This window comes from Vombatus ursinus, unplaced genomic scaffold, assembly GCF_900497805.2.
Source record: "Vombatus ursinus unplaced genomic scaffold, bare-nosed wombat genome assembly UNPS02000749.1, whole genome shotgun sequence".
NCBI lineage: Eukaryota > Metazoa > Chordata > Mammalia > Diprotodontia > Vombatidae > Vombatus > Vombatus ursinus.
This window is the reverse complement of record NW_020940527.1, coordinates 2,724,972-2,740,929: the sequence shown is the minus strand read 5'-3', so window position 1 is coordinate 2,740,929 and position 15,958 is coordinate 2,724,972. Positions and strand designations below refer to the sequence as shown.

Below are 15,958 nucleotides of genomic sequence, written 5' to 3'. Positions count from 1 at the left end.
ATTGTGGTGGAAGAGAATGTTGGCTGTAACCAGGGGCAACTCTAAAGTATCTTTTGACAGAGAAACCTGGCCACAAAGGAAGGGACCAGCACTCTCAGCTATCTCTACCTGCCTCTCCTCACCTCCTCTCCCCTACCTTTTCTTTTCTTTTCTTTTTTTAAGGCAATTGGGATTAAGTGACTTGCCCAGGGTCACACAACTTGTAGGTGTTAAGTGTTTTGGTCTGAGGCCAGATTTGAACTCAGGTCCTCCTGACTTCAGGGCCGACACTCTATCCATCCCCTGCCTTTTCTTTCCCCCTCTCCTTCTGTCCAGGTTTTTCTCCATCTCTATTCAGGAAACAGGGCCACAGAGACACTTGGCCTCCTGGGGTCATCCTCATTCCTCTTAAAATCTTTCTCCAAGTATAAATACCTCCCTCCAACCCCCCCCCCACCCCCACATGCCTTTTTCCCTCAGTTCTAGCAATACATGTTGTTATTATTGTTTGTCCTTTGTTCTCAAAGAGGACCATGACAACAGCAAGATGATGACAAGACTTACAGGTGAATTAGATTTAAGTGAGGGAGGGCTAGGCAAGGTCATCAGCCTCACGTTCTCCTCCAGAGCCACTTGGCTCCAGCGGTAAGATGTAGATCAGAATGACTGGAGATGGCCCCAGAGGCAGTGGGGGACCTTGGTCTTTTTAAGCTAAGGTCTTTTCCAGGTCTCAGTTTGACTGAGGCATCGCCCAGTCAGTGATTAAGGTTAGGTCAGAAATGAGGCAAAGAATGGCCTCTTTGACCTAGTTTAAAAAACAAACATATATATTATATATATTAGATAGATAGATAGATAGATAGATAGATAGATAGATAGATAGATAGATAAATGTCTAAATGAGGGGAAGATCCACAGGGTTTCTCGTCAAAACAGAATATATATTAGAAGTAAGGAAAAGGATGCTCAATCAGGTGTCCCTTAACTCTCCCTGTTCACACCAATTTTTGGTTAAGCTTGATTTACATTTTTATAAGAAATTTGTGCTGGTAAGCACACAGTTTTCTAAGCTTTTCTATCTGTTTCTTCCTTGTTTACTCATGTGTTAGTTATAGTCCAAAAAACCCTTGTTTTTTGGGAGAGGAAGGGTGAGAAGATGCTAGTCTTTTTTGCAATAGATTACCTCTTTCCTAGACCTGCCCCCTCCTCCTCCTCAGTACCCCCTCCTTTTTCTGGAATATTCTATGTCTAGAACCTTCCATTCTAGAAATGTGCATGCCCCACGAAACTTTGCTAATTGATGATTCCCTCTTTGTGGAACCAGAGGTGGGAAATCAAACAAATGCACCCAAATGAGACCCTGACCTCTCTCTAGAACCCTTGGCCCATAGAATTTGCAGTGCTTTCCTTGTGATTGGACTTCTCTGGGTTGTGGACTGTCCTAGTATGGGTGTGGCATTGTCCCACTGCCCTAGTGATGGAGGTGTTGGCTCTTGGCCCCAGTGTAGGAAGGCGACACACTGCCCTAGTCTTGGAGGTGTTTGGTGTTGCCCTAGTTTAGGGATCAGTTAGCAGAGGAGACCCCAGTCGTCCGTCACAGTGATTAGAAGGAATAGATGGAGAGCTGAAGATGACAGTGCCAAGGCAAAGGAGCAATTCCTTGACAGGACCATCATTGATCCTTCTACCTTCTGCCACAGTCCAGAGACCATGATGCCCAAGATCTGGTAACTTCTCTGGCTGTAGCCTTCCTTTATTCCTTGAGGCAACCTTGGATAGAGGCCTGGGCCCGGAGTCTGGAAGACCTGAGGTCATATTCTGTCTCATACACTTACTAGATGTATGACCCTGGGCAAGTCACAGACCTCTGCCTGCCCCAGTTTTGTCAACTGTAAACTGAGGATAATGAAGACACCAATTTAGGAAGACTGTTGTAAGGATTAGATTAGATAATGTTTGTAAAAGTCTGGCACAGTAGTAGAGACACAATAAAAGCTCCTTTCCTTCTGTCCACTAATTTGAACCCTTAGGCATCTACATTTACATAGCTAAACATTTACCAAGTTCTTTGGATATGTGTTCTCTTTTGATCCTCCTGGACTGGCTTTGGCCAACTACAGGTCCCAGGCCAAGCCCTATTTAGTCATTGTTTGGGCCCTGATTGGCATGAATGAATGTAAATAACAATTGTTTCTGTTTTGGCCAAAAAAACTCTGAAATCTGATCCTCTCTTTCCCGGAGGCAGTTGGGGTTTAGTGACTTGTCCGGGGTCACACAGTTAGTAAGTGTTGTGTCTGAGGCCAGACTTGAACTCAGCTCCTCCTGACTCCAGGGCCAATGCTCTATCCACTATGCCACCTAGCTGCCCCCATTTTTTTTTTTTAAAGAGGCCATTCTTTATCTCATTTCTCATTAAGCCTTAATCACTGAATGGGTGCTGCCTCAAACTGAGACCTGTTAAAGATGTTAGCTTGAAAAGGCCAAGGATCCCTACTGCATCTGGGCCATCTCCAGTCGTCCTGATCTATGTCTTGCCATTGGACCCAGATGGCTTTTAAGGAGAAAGTGAGGCTGGTGACTGCACAGCCCTCCCTCACTTAAATCCAATTCACTTGCATGTCATGGCATCATCTTTGTCATGGTCCTCTTGCTAACAGCAAACAAGTCTCAGTAACAGACTGAGATAAGTTTATTTTGAAAGAGTCTAATCTTGTCTTGGGTCACAATCTGACCATGCCTTGGCCAGGATCTGGGTCAAAGATAATTAGATGGAATGTAATAGGGAGAAACGTCAAGTCCTTCACTGGGGTTTTAAAAACCATCCCTATAGGATGGACCAGAGGCAGTGTTAGAAAACCATTTATGTAAAAAAGGCCTGGAGTTTGAGTTTAATAGAGGCAGCAGTGTGATGCGGCAGCCAAAAGAATGAATGGTCTCTTGGGTTGTGTCGGCTGGATCCAGAACATGAAAGGTGACAGTTGCATTTGACCCTGGCGGATGCCACATGTAGGTGGCTCAGTGGATAGTGTGTTGGACCTGAGTTCAAATCTGACCTCATATACATACTAGCTGTGTGACCCTGGGCAAGTCACCTAACCTCTGTTTGCCTAATCTGCTGGAGAAGGAAATGGCGAAGCACTCTAACATCTTTGCCAAGAAAACCCCATAATGAAGTCACAGAGTTGGACATGATTGAACAGCAATGAGGCCATATGTAGAATATTGTGTTCAGTCCTAGGCAACACATTTTAGAAATCCAAGCTACAAGTGGATAAAGGGGGGGCCAGGAGGGTCTTGAAGAAACCCTATCTATCCTATGAAAACTTCTAGAAGGAACTTGAAGGGAAAAAAAAAAGACCTAAGGGGCCCATGATATGCTTTGCTGTCTTCAAATATCTGAAGCTTTGCTATGTGAAAGGATTAGATTTATTCTGCTTAGCATAAAAGGGCAGAGTTAGTGTCAGTGGGGGGCAGTCAAGGGGAGACAGATTTCAAAGAAAAATAAAGGGGACGGATCTTCCTAATAGAACTGTCTAAAACTCCAAGGGACTGTTTTGGGGCAAGGATTTTAGGGTGAGTTCCTGGCCTCTGGAAGTCATTGTCTGGAAGCTAAATTGACACTTTTCTGGGATGAGGATGAGAGAATTTGTATTTCAGGAATGGAGTTGATGAGGTGACTACCAAGGTTAATATTCCTTGATTCAACTCATTATCCTGTAAGGATTTAGGAAACTTCTGCCAGGCTCTGAAAGATCCACCAAAGTTAGAGATGAGAGCATTCTTAGAGGAGGCCAGGCGGGGAGAGAGTTCAATACTCTGAGGAAAGGTAGGGACAATCAATTGACTAATAGACATTTATTAAGTACCTGCTGTATGCCAGACAGTAGGCTAGATGTGTGTATATTCATATATATGCAAGTATATATGTGCACACACACATATATGCATGTATACACAGAATAAATTCAAAATAAATATGAGGGAGGTAAATAGGGTAGGAAGGCACTGGCAGTTGGGGGGAAGTGTGGTAAAGTTTTTTTCTCACACATACTGGTTTGTTTTCTGTGGGCTGAGATGGGGGGAAGCGAAGGATGTGAGTGGGTAGAGTCTGTGCGTGTCATGACTGCCTGACAGGATGTCAGCTTCAGGATGGTTCAAGGCTCTTGAAAGTGACTAGAAGGAGGTCACAACAGCTGTAACAACTGTTCCCCAGCATGTGGCTCTGTAGAGGGGAAGCCTTATACAGCAGCACCTACTTTGTGCCCGGCACCATGCTAAGTGCTTTTTACAAATTTCATCTCACTTGATCCTCACCACATCCCTTTGAAGATGGGTGCTGTTATTTACAGCTGAGGAAACTATAGACTGATGACTTTTGTTCCGTGGTTTGTTGTATGATAGTCAGTGACCCACGGCCAGAGCTCAGGCCTGAGCCGCGCTGGGACACTTCTCCATAAGCAACATTCTCTACCATCTCTATAGTCTGGCTCCTGGCACTGCGCACAGCCCTAAACCCCCAAACCTTGAAAGAGCAGGGTGAGGGGAAGGTAAGAATGGGGATGCCTCTTCACGCCTCCCTTCCTCCTCCTCCTGTCTTTTAAATAACACTTTAAAGTTTGACTAGGCCTTTACAAATATAATCTCATTTGAGCTTGACAATAACCCTGAGAGGTGGCAAATACAGGTATTACTTCTATATTCCAATGGATCTGCGATCTCATCTCAATTATTAGTGGCCTCTCCAGTATAACTGTATATTTATTTTGGATACTGAATGTCCCCAAAAGTCTCAGTGTTGGGACACTAAGCTTGGGACACCCTGTATATCCTATATTTATTACCTGGTTTGTTCCTTGAATTAATGTGACTGAGAATTAATGAATTAATGGCTGAGACATATTTCAAGCAACAAGTAAAGTGTCAAAATAGCCCAAGAAACAATGAGGAATTCTCAGCCAAGAAAGTTATTGGTTCATTCTCCGCAAATCTCAATCTCTGTCTCTGTCTTTCTGTTCTGTACCTTCCCACTCTTTCCTGTCCACCATCCTCACACTGATACCAATCACTCAAGCAAACACACAGTCCCAGGGTCTAAAAAAGGGAATTGGATGTTATTGAGATGAAGAGAGTGGGGGGAAAATGTGGGATAGAGGAATGTTTGTACTTTTATCACCTCCATGTATAGTAATTATTTTACAATTCCAGTTATTGGAATAATGTACAATTCTATTGTTCTTTAGAACTTGATTTACAAAAGGGTTCTCTTCTGAAGTAAAGTAACATTGGTATTAGCATCCCCATTTTACAGAACAGAAAAAATGAGGAGCAGAGAGTTGAAGTTAATAAACCGTCAGAAATAAAACTCCTTTGCTAGACATAGAGTTAGATGTGAAAGGGGCCATAAGAGGTCATCTAGTCCATCCTGACCACCTCATTTTCCCATAAACCAAGTCTTCTGATTTTAGGTTCAAGCACTTACTCCCCTGCATATATGGAGTAACTGAGGAAATTGAGAATATGGGATTCAAAGGGTCATGGATGGGTATCTTCGCTTGAATTAAGAAACTGGTAAAATAAAAACTAGTAAAGTGAGCATCCCCAATTTTTGAGAACAAGTTCTATGCCACCAGGTCTCAAATGAGAATATAAAACAGCAATCATCAAAATTATTTGGTGCTGGCTAAAAAAAAAAAAAATTGATGAATGGAACAGCTTAGGAATATAGTATATAGAAGCAAACATGTTCAATTCAAGTCAGCTGGTATTTATTAAGCACCTACTATGTGCCAGGCACTATACTAAGCACTGAACATACAAGGAAAGGCAAAAAACAATCCCTTTGTTCAAGGAGATCAATCTAATAGCACTGTGGTGTTTGTTAAAACCAAAGACCATAACTACTGGGTTAACAAAAACCACTTGGAAAACCAGAAAGCAATGTGGCAGAAATTAGGTTTAGACCAACAACTCACACCATGTACCACAAAAAAAGTTTTATTGCTGTCTTTTAAAAAAATATTGCACCTACTTCTGGATACTGTCCCTCCCCTGAATCTGTACAAAATACACAACATTTTGAAATGTAGTACTCCACCTCACTATAGAAGGGTGGGAGGCTCAATTGATCATCTGTTCTTTCCATGTATCTGTGATCTTTTAAAAAAAAATTATTTTTAAAATAATATTTTATCTTTCCCAATTGCATGTTAAAAAACCCAATTTTTAACATTTGTTTTTTAAAATTTTGAGTTCCAAATTTTCTCTCTCTTTCCCTCTCCTCCCCTCCCCTTCCTTGAGAGGGTAAGCCATTTGATACAGATTATACATGTGCAATCATGCAAAATATTTTCATATTAGTCATGTTGTGAAGGAAAACAGACAAAAAAACCAACCCAAAAAAGAAAATGAAAAATACTATGTTTTGCCCTTCATTCAGACTCCATCAGTTCTTTCTCTGGAGGTGGACGGCATTTTTTCATCCCAAGTCCTTTGGTCTTAGATCATTGAATTGCTGTGAAGAGCTAAGTCATTCACCGTTGATCATTGTACAATATTGCTGTTATTGTGTACAAAGCTTTCCTAGTTCTGCTCCACCTGCCTGTACTATTAAACAGCTGTTAGGGAAAGATTTCTTCCCTGATCTAAGGCTCTGAGTTTAATGACTTTCTTTTTTCCCACTCTGCTTCAAACTGGTCTGTTGAAAGATAGAGAGACAGACAGGTGGACACAGAGACAAAGATTGAGACAGAGAGAGACAGAGAGACAGAGGGAAAGAGACAGAAAGATGGAGACCAAGACAGTCTGATGAATCACTTCCTGGGTTCTAGTCAGGTAATCAGCTGCAATTCCCTGTGTCTCATCAGCAAAGTGCCAATGAGTGTGCCTACACCCTCTTGGGGTGGTGTCCTTCACACGCCTCCAAATATCCTGTAATCTCACCAACTCGATCTCATCAAATTAATCCAGGATTCCCCAGGTCATAACTCCACCCTTACAACTGGATTCACAACCAGGTTCTTTGACACCAAGCCCTTTGTACTATACTATGTTTGCCATCATCACACAACTAGTAAATGTCAGAATTTGGGTGTGAACTCAGGTGACCTTAGAGTATTTAATTCATTCCATTCAATCACTCAAGCAATGGGCATTTGTTAAACCCCCTACTATGTGCCAGGCACTGTGCTAAGTTCTAGGAACACAATGATAAAAGTGAGATATTCCTGCCCTGAAGGGGCTTACATTCACCTGGGTGTCTCATACAACACACTTTAGACAGTGGTGGTCAGGAAAGGCAGCTTTGGTCAAGGCTGGTGGAAAGAACTGTAAGGAGGGCAGGGCACTGTTATGCCTTTTCCTGTAGCAGTGGTGGTATTAATTTTAGGTTATCATTCCTTGACCATGAAATTGAAGAGGAGATGGGATCAGAGAAGAGAATGGTACCAGTGGAGGAGGGCAGATGGCAAGATGCCATGCACTTTGCTTTTACATATTCTTCACATATCTATATATTTACAGCGTTTGCTGGATAGAGTGAAACACTCAAGTCAGGAAGACCTCAGTTCAAATTTGATCTCCGCCACTTATGAGCTGTATCACAGTGGGTGAATTACTTAACATCAGTCTGCCTCAGTTTGTTTTTTTTATCTGTAAAATGGGGATTATAATGGCACCTACTTCCCAGGGTTGTGAAAGATCAAATGACATTTTTAAAGAAATGCTCAAAGGGCTATGTAAATGCAAACTATTATTATTATTATTATTATTATTTCCCCTTGGAATATGAGCTCCTTGAGGTCAGGGACTATTTTTGCCTTTCTTTGCATCCCAAGAACTTGGTACAGTGCCTGGCACATAATAAGAGTTTAACAAATGCTTGCTGATTGACTAATTGATGTCCTGGTGAATGGGTGGATGGGACTGATGGAGCATGGTCTGCGACTAGCTAGATATAGAAGTGAGGACTGTATCACCCTCGAATCAAGGCAGTTCAGCTCTGAGGAGAATCCCAAAACTTAGTGAAATAACTTCCCTCTGTTTGAAAGAGGGCAGGGTCTCCTGAGGGCCAGGTCTAGGGGAATCAGCCGGGGACTGCACTGGTCTATTGTATAGCTGCGTTCTGTCCTCCTACACTGGAAGACACAAAAGACCAGAGACGGTGTTTCTTCCAAGCTTTCTATCTCAGCAGACAGTAGGCAATCATCTCAGGCATCCTGGTCACTGAGATGGGAAGATCCGGGTTCAAATTCTAGATAATTTGTCAACCTGAATTGTAGGGGGAGTTTTCTCAACTTGGGAATTCCCTCCACCAATGAAGTTACAGATCTGGTCCCTTTCCACTAAAATCAAATCGATATTAGATAATAGTAGAGTCCTTTCCTACATGATGCTTCCTTCTTATTTAAGAAACTTTCTGAAACCATTGGAATAGGATTGGCAGAGGGACTGGACCTGTAAATCCATTGATCATCATAATTCGAATGCCTGTTGGTATCTTTTATACAGTTTAAAGTCTTAGTGAGTTTCCTAGAGAACTGGGAGGTTAAGAGATTTGCCCAGAGTCACAGCCAGTATATATATATATGTCAAAGGCCTGACTCTAACTCAGGTCTTCCAGGTTTCGCATCTGGCTCTATTATCCACACAGCGCCTCTAGAGTGGGATATATTCCCTTTAAAAAGCAGCAGTATCCATGGGTAATGAGCTTCCCAAGAACTTGTGGATCAGACATTGATGAAATGGAAATTTTCTATCTCTGCAGATTGGGGCTGAAAGCCTTTGAGAGTAGTGTCTTCCTTCGAAAAGGGGCATTCAGAGCAATGAGTCCCCCATATTGCTAGCTCATCTGGCTGAGAGGGCTTCTGCCCAGTGGGTAAGGAAATGGTGCAGAGATTGCATAAAAAAAAGGGGTTCTGTAATCTTCACCAGCTTCTCCCCACCCCAGCTCCAGCTCCAGCTCCCCTCTGGTAATCGGGTGAGGAACTGAAATTAGTAAGACAGAAAAAAACACAACCACGAAGGGATTCGAACCCTCAATCTTCTGATCCGAAGTCAGACGCCTTATCCATTAGGCCACGTGGTCGCTGTGAGAACAAGGGCTGTTGGAGACTTTGAAAATACAGTACAAAGACTCTTTTTTTTTTTTTCCTTAAACAGCAGATGCTGAGAAATTATGAAAATAATAAAGGTGAATGTCTCCTCTAAATGGAAGCCACTGTACATGAACCGTCTCCCTGTAAACACATACCCGCTTCTGGAGGCAGGAAATTCCTTTCCAGTTCAGAGTTACTATGGCCAGAAACCCCACGGTCCGGCAGCCATACTCTCTAGGAGGCTTGCGGAATTTGACCAGGCTGTTCTTCGGTCAACAAAGAGAGACAGTCGAATCACGCCAATGCCTGCCACCTTTTCGATTTTGTGCATTGGATAATAGCGTGTGGAATTTGGAATCCATGAAATCTAGACGCATCAAACCCTGCCTTGGACATAAGTACAGCTGTGCAACCTGGGGCAGGTCACTTACCTTCCTCCTCTGAGCAGGTGCATACCAACTTTAAAGCAGACAAATAAATACTGACTGTTGTTGTTATCTTGCACGTGCTAAGCCCTTAATAAATGCTTCTTGATTCATTGATTGATTGGTTGGAGGAGGAGTTTACATCTACTGACCGTTAAATCATCTCATACAAGAGCTATGGGAGGGGTTTGTGAGCAAAGGAGCAAAATTAAGAAAATCCAATGCGAAGCAGGTGCAGAGCTCTGACTTGAACCGCTTCGAACTCACAGGATCTATTATTGTGATGCCATTCTCCCACAGCCCGAGGGTCATCCCAGGAAGCGTAAACTTTTTGCTCGTGACCTTGGAAAACACGGTTCATTCTTTCGACTAGCAGAGTGAAATGGAAAGGACGGGGGTAGGGAGTCTCTCAGGCTGCTTCCCAGAAGACCCACCGTAACTAGACAATAGATTTTTTCTCAGTCTGTGTGTAGTCGGTGATAGGGCTGTATTCAAAGAGTATACTTTCGCCAAGCAGAGTGGCGCAGCGGAAGCGTGCTGGGCCCATAACCCAGAGGTCGGTGGATCGAAACCACCCTCTGCTAGACGAATTTTGAAAAATTGATACATATTAGTTTAAGTAGTGCTGAATGCTGTAGCGGAAGGAAAATAAAGCAAGAAAGATCCCGGGGGGGGGGGGGGGGGGAAAAAAAATAAAGATAAAAGGAAAAAAAAAAAGGCCGAGCTGCTGCGGAGCAGAGCTTTGCAGGTGGCCTTGTCAGGGCCCTATCACAAGACAGTCTTCCTTGTGGTGCACCACAGTTTGGTTTTCACCAAACTGGCAGACACTTAATGTTTGTGTGGGGAGCGGGCACCCACGGTCCTCAGTCTCTCCAGGGAACTGCAAAACGCCATTACACTCACCACTGTAGGAGATGTAAGCTAGTTAGTACCCGACCTGCGTGGAGATGTTATTTTCCCAGATTACAGCACAGAATCAATTTAAAATTATTTATTAAAGGTATGCTTTGTTCCCAGAGGTTGACAACCACATCCCCAAATCAAGTCAACAAGCATTTTTTATAGCAAAGTTTTACTGTTTGGTTTTTTTTTTTGCTAAAAATAAAATAGTAAAACATAGTTTTTACAAATCATTCCCCTCAGAAAATTGTGTCACACTTTCCCACAAATACCCGAGACCCTCATGGAATGAGTGGGCATAATCTTAGACTATTCTAAGTAGGGAACACGACCAAAGCTCCTTGCTTCTCCAGTCCTGGGAGGCCTCAAAGCCCTTTCTCCCTTTATATAATCAGTCCTCTTTGCAATCTAAACCCTTATTGCAAGGACTAGTTTTCTTGACTCCACAGCGGGCTTTCTTCTTTTCAACCAGAGGTCACACTCCTTGTATCAGCGTCTGCTTCAACTCTACTTCAAGCTCTTTTGTATTGTCTTTCTGACTCTTGGAAAGGGTATCACTTCTTGGGTGCTCTGGTTGGTGGCAGAGAGGAAGAGCCATGAGATAGAAACCCTCTCCTTCCTCACAAGAACCTTCTCAGGGGTCAGGTTCTTTTACTGTTGGCTGCTACCAGACCTGCCTTAGGAATGATAGTCAAACTATTTTTTGCAATCTCATCGTGTCAGTCAGTCCATTTCAGCAGAAAAAGAAGTGGTAGAACTCTTTTCAGGGGATCATTGGATGTGAATACCTCATTAATAGAGGAATACAGCTTCATCTCTGATTCACATCAACTAAATACATGGGGGAACAAATATTTCTATTCACTAATAATGGATTAGAAACTGAAATTCTCTAGTAGCTCTTCTCCAGACCTTTTCTGAATCATACTGTGATGAAAGATAGGAGTAGATAGTGAAATAAGTTTGGTTGGTTTGGGGTTTTTTTTTTTTCGTACAAAGATTCCATTTTTGTTTTCCAATAATCATCTTGAGAATGCCAGGAAGGGGGGGGAGCTTTTGGCTAAAAACACATGCTCAGGAAATGAAAACATTAAATTATGGTAGAGTCCCTTATCTGATGAATGCAGTTGTTTTTGTTTTTCTTTAAATTTTCACTTGTCCCTGATGGAACTCATTTTCTGTTTTAGCCCATTCATTCAACTCAATGAGATTTTCCTGCAGTTGACCCCTCATCAATTAATATTCTCTCTACTGAGAAGAGCCCAGGTTTGTGGAGGCAACTAGATTACGTCATTTATTTGGAAATCTCTCCCTCTGGAGTGGAAGGCAATCAAAGCAGCACCTGGGATGCCACTCCTGTGGGGTTTTCCTGGATCCAGAGCCACAGCTCTCACTGCACACAGCATGGGGAGTCTGGCTCAAACAAGCCCCACACTATGGCTTCCTTAGGAATGGTGAAAACTTGACCAAGTGGAGCACTGGGGATAAACTAGCCCATATGCACCAAAGCTTCAGTCTTATTTTCTTTTTATTTTTTTCCTTAATAGTATTTTATTGTTTTCAAATTACTTGTAAAGATAGTTTTTAACATTCATTTTCGTAAAATTTTGAGTTCCAAATTTTTCTCCCTCCCTCCTTCTCCTCCTCTCTCCCCAAGAGCCAGCAATTTTATATAGGTTATACATGTACAATGATGTTAAACACATTTCAACATTAGTCATGTCATGAAAGAAGAATCAGAACAAAACCACAAGAAAGAAAAAGACAACAACAACAACAAAATGAAAAGAGTATTCTTCCATCTGCGTTCAGACTCCATAGTTCTTTCTCTGGATGTAGATAGCATTTTCCATTATGAGTCTCTTGGAATTGTCTTGGATCATTGTATTGCTGAGAAGAGCTAAGCCTAGTGGGTCATTGAACAGTGCTATTGTTACTGTGTACAGTGTTCTCCTGGTTCTGCTCACTTCACTCTGCATCAGTTCATGTAAGTCTTTCTAGGTTTTTCTGAAATCCGCCTGCTCATCGTTTCTTATAGCACAATATCGTTCGAATAACAAATAGTTCATGATGTCATACTGAGCCTCAGAACTTCTGGTGTCATGCAAAAACACGTGGTCACCAGCACGGTCCTTAACCTGGATCCTCTTCAGAAAGGCCTGTCGCTGCCACACTTGGCGCTGGCCTTTCCTTTTGTCTTCCCTTCTTTGGGCACAGGGAAAAAAATCCCTTTCGTGGCTGTTTAGTTTCACTTTAGACGAATTTGAATTTTGATTCACTTGACTGTTAAAAAAAATCAAAGGTAGCTTTCTCTCATCAGCCCTTGAAGGGTCCAGCTCTGGTCCCCTTTGTAAAAACTGGGCCTTTTACTTTAAGGGAGTGCTCAGAGAGATAACCCACTCCCTGGTTCCCCCTCCAAAACCAGCTCCTTGGAGAGACTCACCCTGCTTTTCCAGTTCCAAGCTAATCTTAGAAAACCTTACGCAAACAGACACAGAGACAAATGGAACAGAGCCTTAGGGACCTAGAAATCCAAAAGTTGGGATTAAAAACTACTTGCTTTAATATCTCACTTAAATTTACTCACTTTACCTGACAGCAAGATCCTGCAAACGCTAAGAATAGGGCCTCAGGGCTCTCTTGGGCAGTTGTACACACCTCTACACCTTTACTTAAAGAGTTCCTTACACACACAGCTTAATTTATATGTAACCCCAAAAGCTTGAAAGCAAGGATTGTAGCTTTAGAGATTCTCTTACAGAATATTGGCTTGGATTTCACTGTTTGAAAACCCACTCCTGCAGGAAATTCAGAATATATTGCTAGTGCTTTTGGGGCTCACCAGCAATTGGTTTCATATCCATAATACCCCAAATTTCCCTGGTGGCCCTTTACTGTGTACACAGGTTTTCTCTCTCTCATCCCCATATGGCTTACTTCAAAGGAATTTTTTCAAGTAGACACATCTACCTCATGATTGCTTCCCTGTGAGAGTGAAAATTAGAAAGAAGCTGCAGCGCAAACACTAAAAACAGACATATAGACACATATATGCTTACCCAGATAAAATTTACTTACTGGTAAAAGGGAGAGTTGGATCACCGCCAGAGCCCTAACAGAGAATGCTCCTTGTGGAGAAATTCTCCACATGGACCCAATTGAGGGAAGCTCCTTTTTTAAGAATTTAGAGTGAAAAGGCTCTGATTTTGTCATAGTCATAACGGTGATGAATAAAAAAATTCGTGAGACACAGTTTCTGGGTAATTTAATCATTTTAGTAATAAGGCCAGCAGCTTATTAAAACAGGGTGGTCTTGGCTGCCTCTCTTCAGCCAAAGCCCAAAAGCATTTATTAAAAGCACTTATTGGAGTGCCACACACTTTGCTAAATGCTGGGAACACAGACAAAAACAACCCCTGCCCACAAGGAGTTTACAGTCTATATTTGAAATCTCTGTTCTTTGTCCATTTGTCTTTGATGCAATAATGTGAAAAATGAAATATTTTTAAGAGTCACATCTGCAGAGGACGCTTGTGACGTATAGCCTCTGGGAAAGGAGCCCAGTGGTCTGAACAAACTTCCTTGGCTCAAGGAGGTAGAACCCAGAAAATAAAATAATGGCTGTCTTCACTAGACACGATTGCTCCTGGGTGTGCTTATTCACATATAACCCGGTCCTCCTATCCCTAATGGCTCCCTGGCTCCGGGATCAATGGACATTGAGAGATTTCAGAATGAAAAACAAGACCAGGGTGCTTTATTCAGGCACTTTAGGGGTCAGCTAGGACAGTTGGTGCTATGGAGAAATCTGGGTCTTAAGAGTCTGCCCACTCCTTTCTCTTCTGGGTAGAGACATCTCCCCACTCTCCAGATCCCGGGGGTGGTGGGATGGTGGTGACAAGTCTAAGGATCATAAGAACCAAGGAATGCTGGTCAAGTTGGGATATTTTGGCTAGATATCTGGATTTTGAATCCAGTAATTTGTTCAGACTTTATAAAAGCAAAAACAAACACATAAAATCCATCACACTCTGCACTTTTTCATTTAGAGCAACATTTACATCTTTCAGGCAAGGCACCTCATAGGAATGGATGGTAGGATTGTTGACTTAATTTGTCTTTGGGGGGAGAGGGGAACTCAAGAAGACATGCTTGCAAAGGAGAGTGTCATATGTGGTCCTTCTGTGTTCAAGCCATTTGACCGCTGTCACCATTGGAAACTTTGATTAAGCAATTCTGAAGGGACTTCACTGGGTTAGTTTCCCCAAAAGACGTGTTCCTTTGAAACAGTAAAAAGGGTGCTACTAGGAGAAAAGCTATAGTCAGAAAGGGATGTAAATTTCCTATGCTTTAAGTTGTTTCTTTTCTTTTCTTTTTTGCAATATCTATATATTTTAATTAGTTCTTTAGCAGTTGTGTTCTCTCATGTGCACTGGTATACTTAACACTAGAAAATCTTGTTGGTATTTTTCAATGTGCTGTCTGTTGACATAAAATATTTTTGATAATGCTCAGTTCTTTTATTCTGTGGACATAAGCTGGGAAAAGGCTGCATCCGTGAATAATGCAGAAAGTGAAAGAGGGAAGTTTACGTAGATTTGGAGAATTTACTCAGTAATAGAGTAACTATAATAATAATTGACCATTTATATGTAGCACCTGAGTCACCCTCCCCACCCCCCACCAGGGTCCCTCAAAACTCCCCCAGGTTCAAGGGTCAACATCTCTTCAAAATCATATCTCATCTTTTTTTTGGCTAGGCAATGGGGTTAAGTGACTTGCCCAGGGTCACACAGCTAGTAAGTGTTATGTGTCTGAGGCCGGATTGGAACTCAGGTTCTCCTGACTCCAGGGCTGGTACCAACTAACTGCCCCATCAAAACCATATCTCAAGAGCCCTCACCAGTGTGTATTATTTTTAAACCTGATAACCAGAGGACATCTTGGTTCAATGTAGAATATTTTTAATTAAACAGCAAAATAAAGTGATAATAAAGATTCTTCTTCATAAATATTAGCCAGGGCAACTCAAGATCTTAAGTTGATAGTCAATAAACATTTATAAAGCACCTACTACATGTCAGCCTCTGTGCTAATTATTCCAGCTGGGATAGTTTTCTACATCCAAACCTGCTATTACTTTCCTGAAGAGCCACCAAAGTCTTCTGCAGATGTCCTTGGGCTGTGAACTGTGCAGGTTCGGTGAGAGCAACAGCAGTGGAGATGAGAAAGAATGATACAGAGAGCTGGGCAGCAGGTAGAGTCATAAATAGGAATTCTTCCTCCTGAGACAAAAACTGGTGGTTGGGTAGGTGGGTGGAGAGTGTTCCAAGAACAGTCTACTGAGGGTACAATCTTCCCTCAGCATGTATCATCAGGGGTTTGGGAAAGAGAAGTCAGTCTCCAGAGGAGGAATGTCACAGGGGTAGGGGCCTGGGTCCAGGTAAGGCAGCAAGGTCATAGAATCATAGCATCATAGAAACTCCTCACATTTCATGTAGTGTCAGGGCAATGGAGGTCTATAAGATGAGAGATGGTGGTTTCTGGACAGCTGCATGGAGG

At 42.3% G+C, this 15,958-nt stretch overlaps 2 non-coding genes across 2 annotated transcripts; one reads left to right on the top strand and one right to left on the bottom strand.

The window, feature by feature from the left end:
• Positions 1–8,988: 8,988 nt before the first annotated feature.
• Positions 8,989–9,061, bottom strand: TRNAR-UCG. Its single transcript has one exon. It is a non-coding gene; the product is annotated as a tRNA-Arg (tRNA).
• Positions 9,062–10,008: 947 nt separating this feature from the next.
• Positions 10,009–10,080, top strand: TRNAM-CAU. The gene has a single exon. It is a non-coding gene; the product is annotated as a tRNA-Met (tRNA).
• The last annotated feature ends 5,878 nt before the right edge of the window (positions 10,081–15,958 follow it).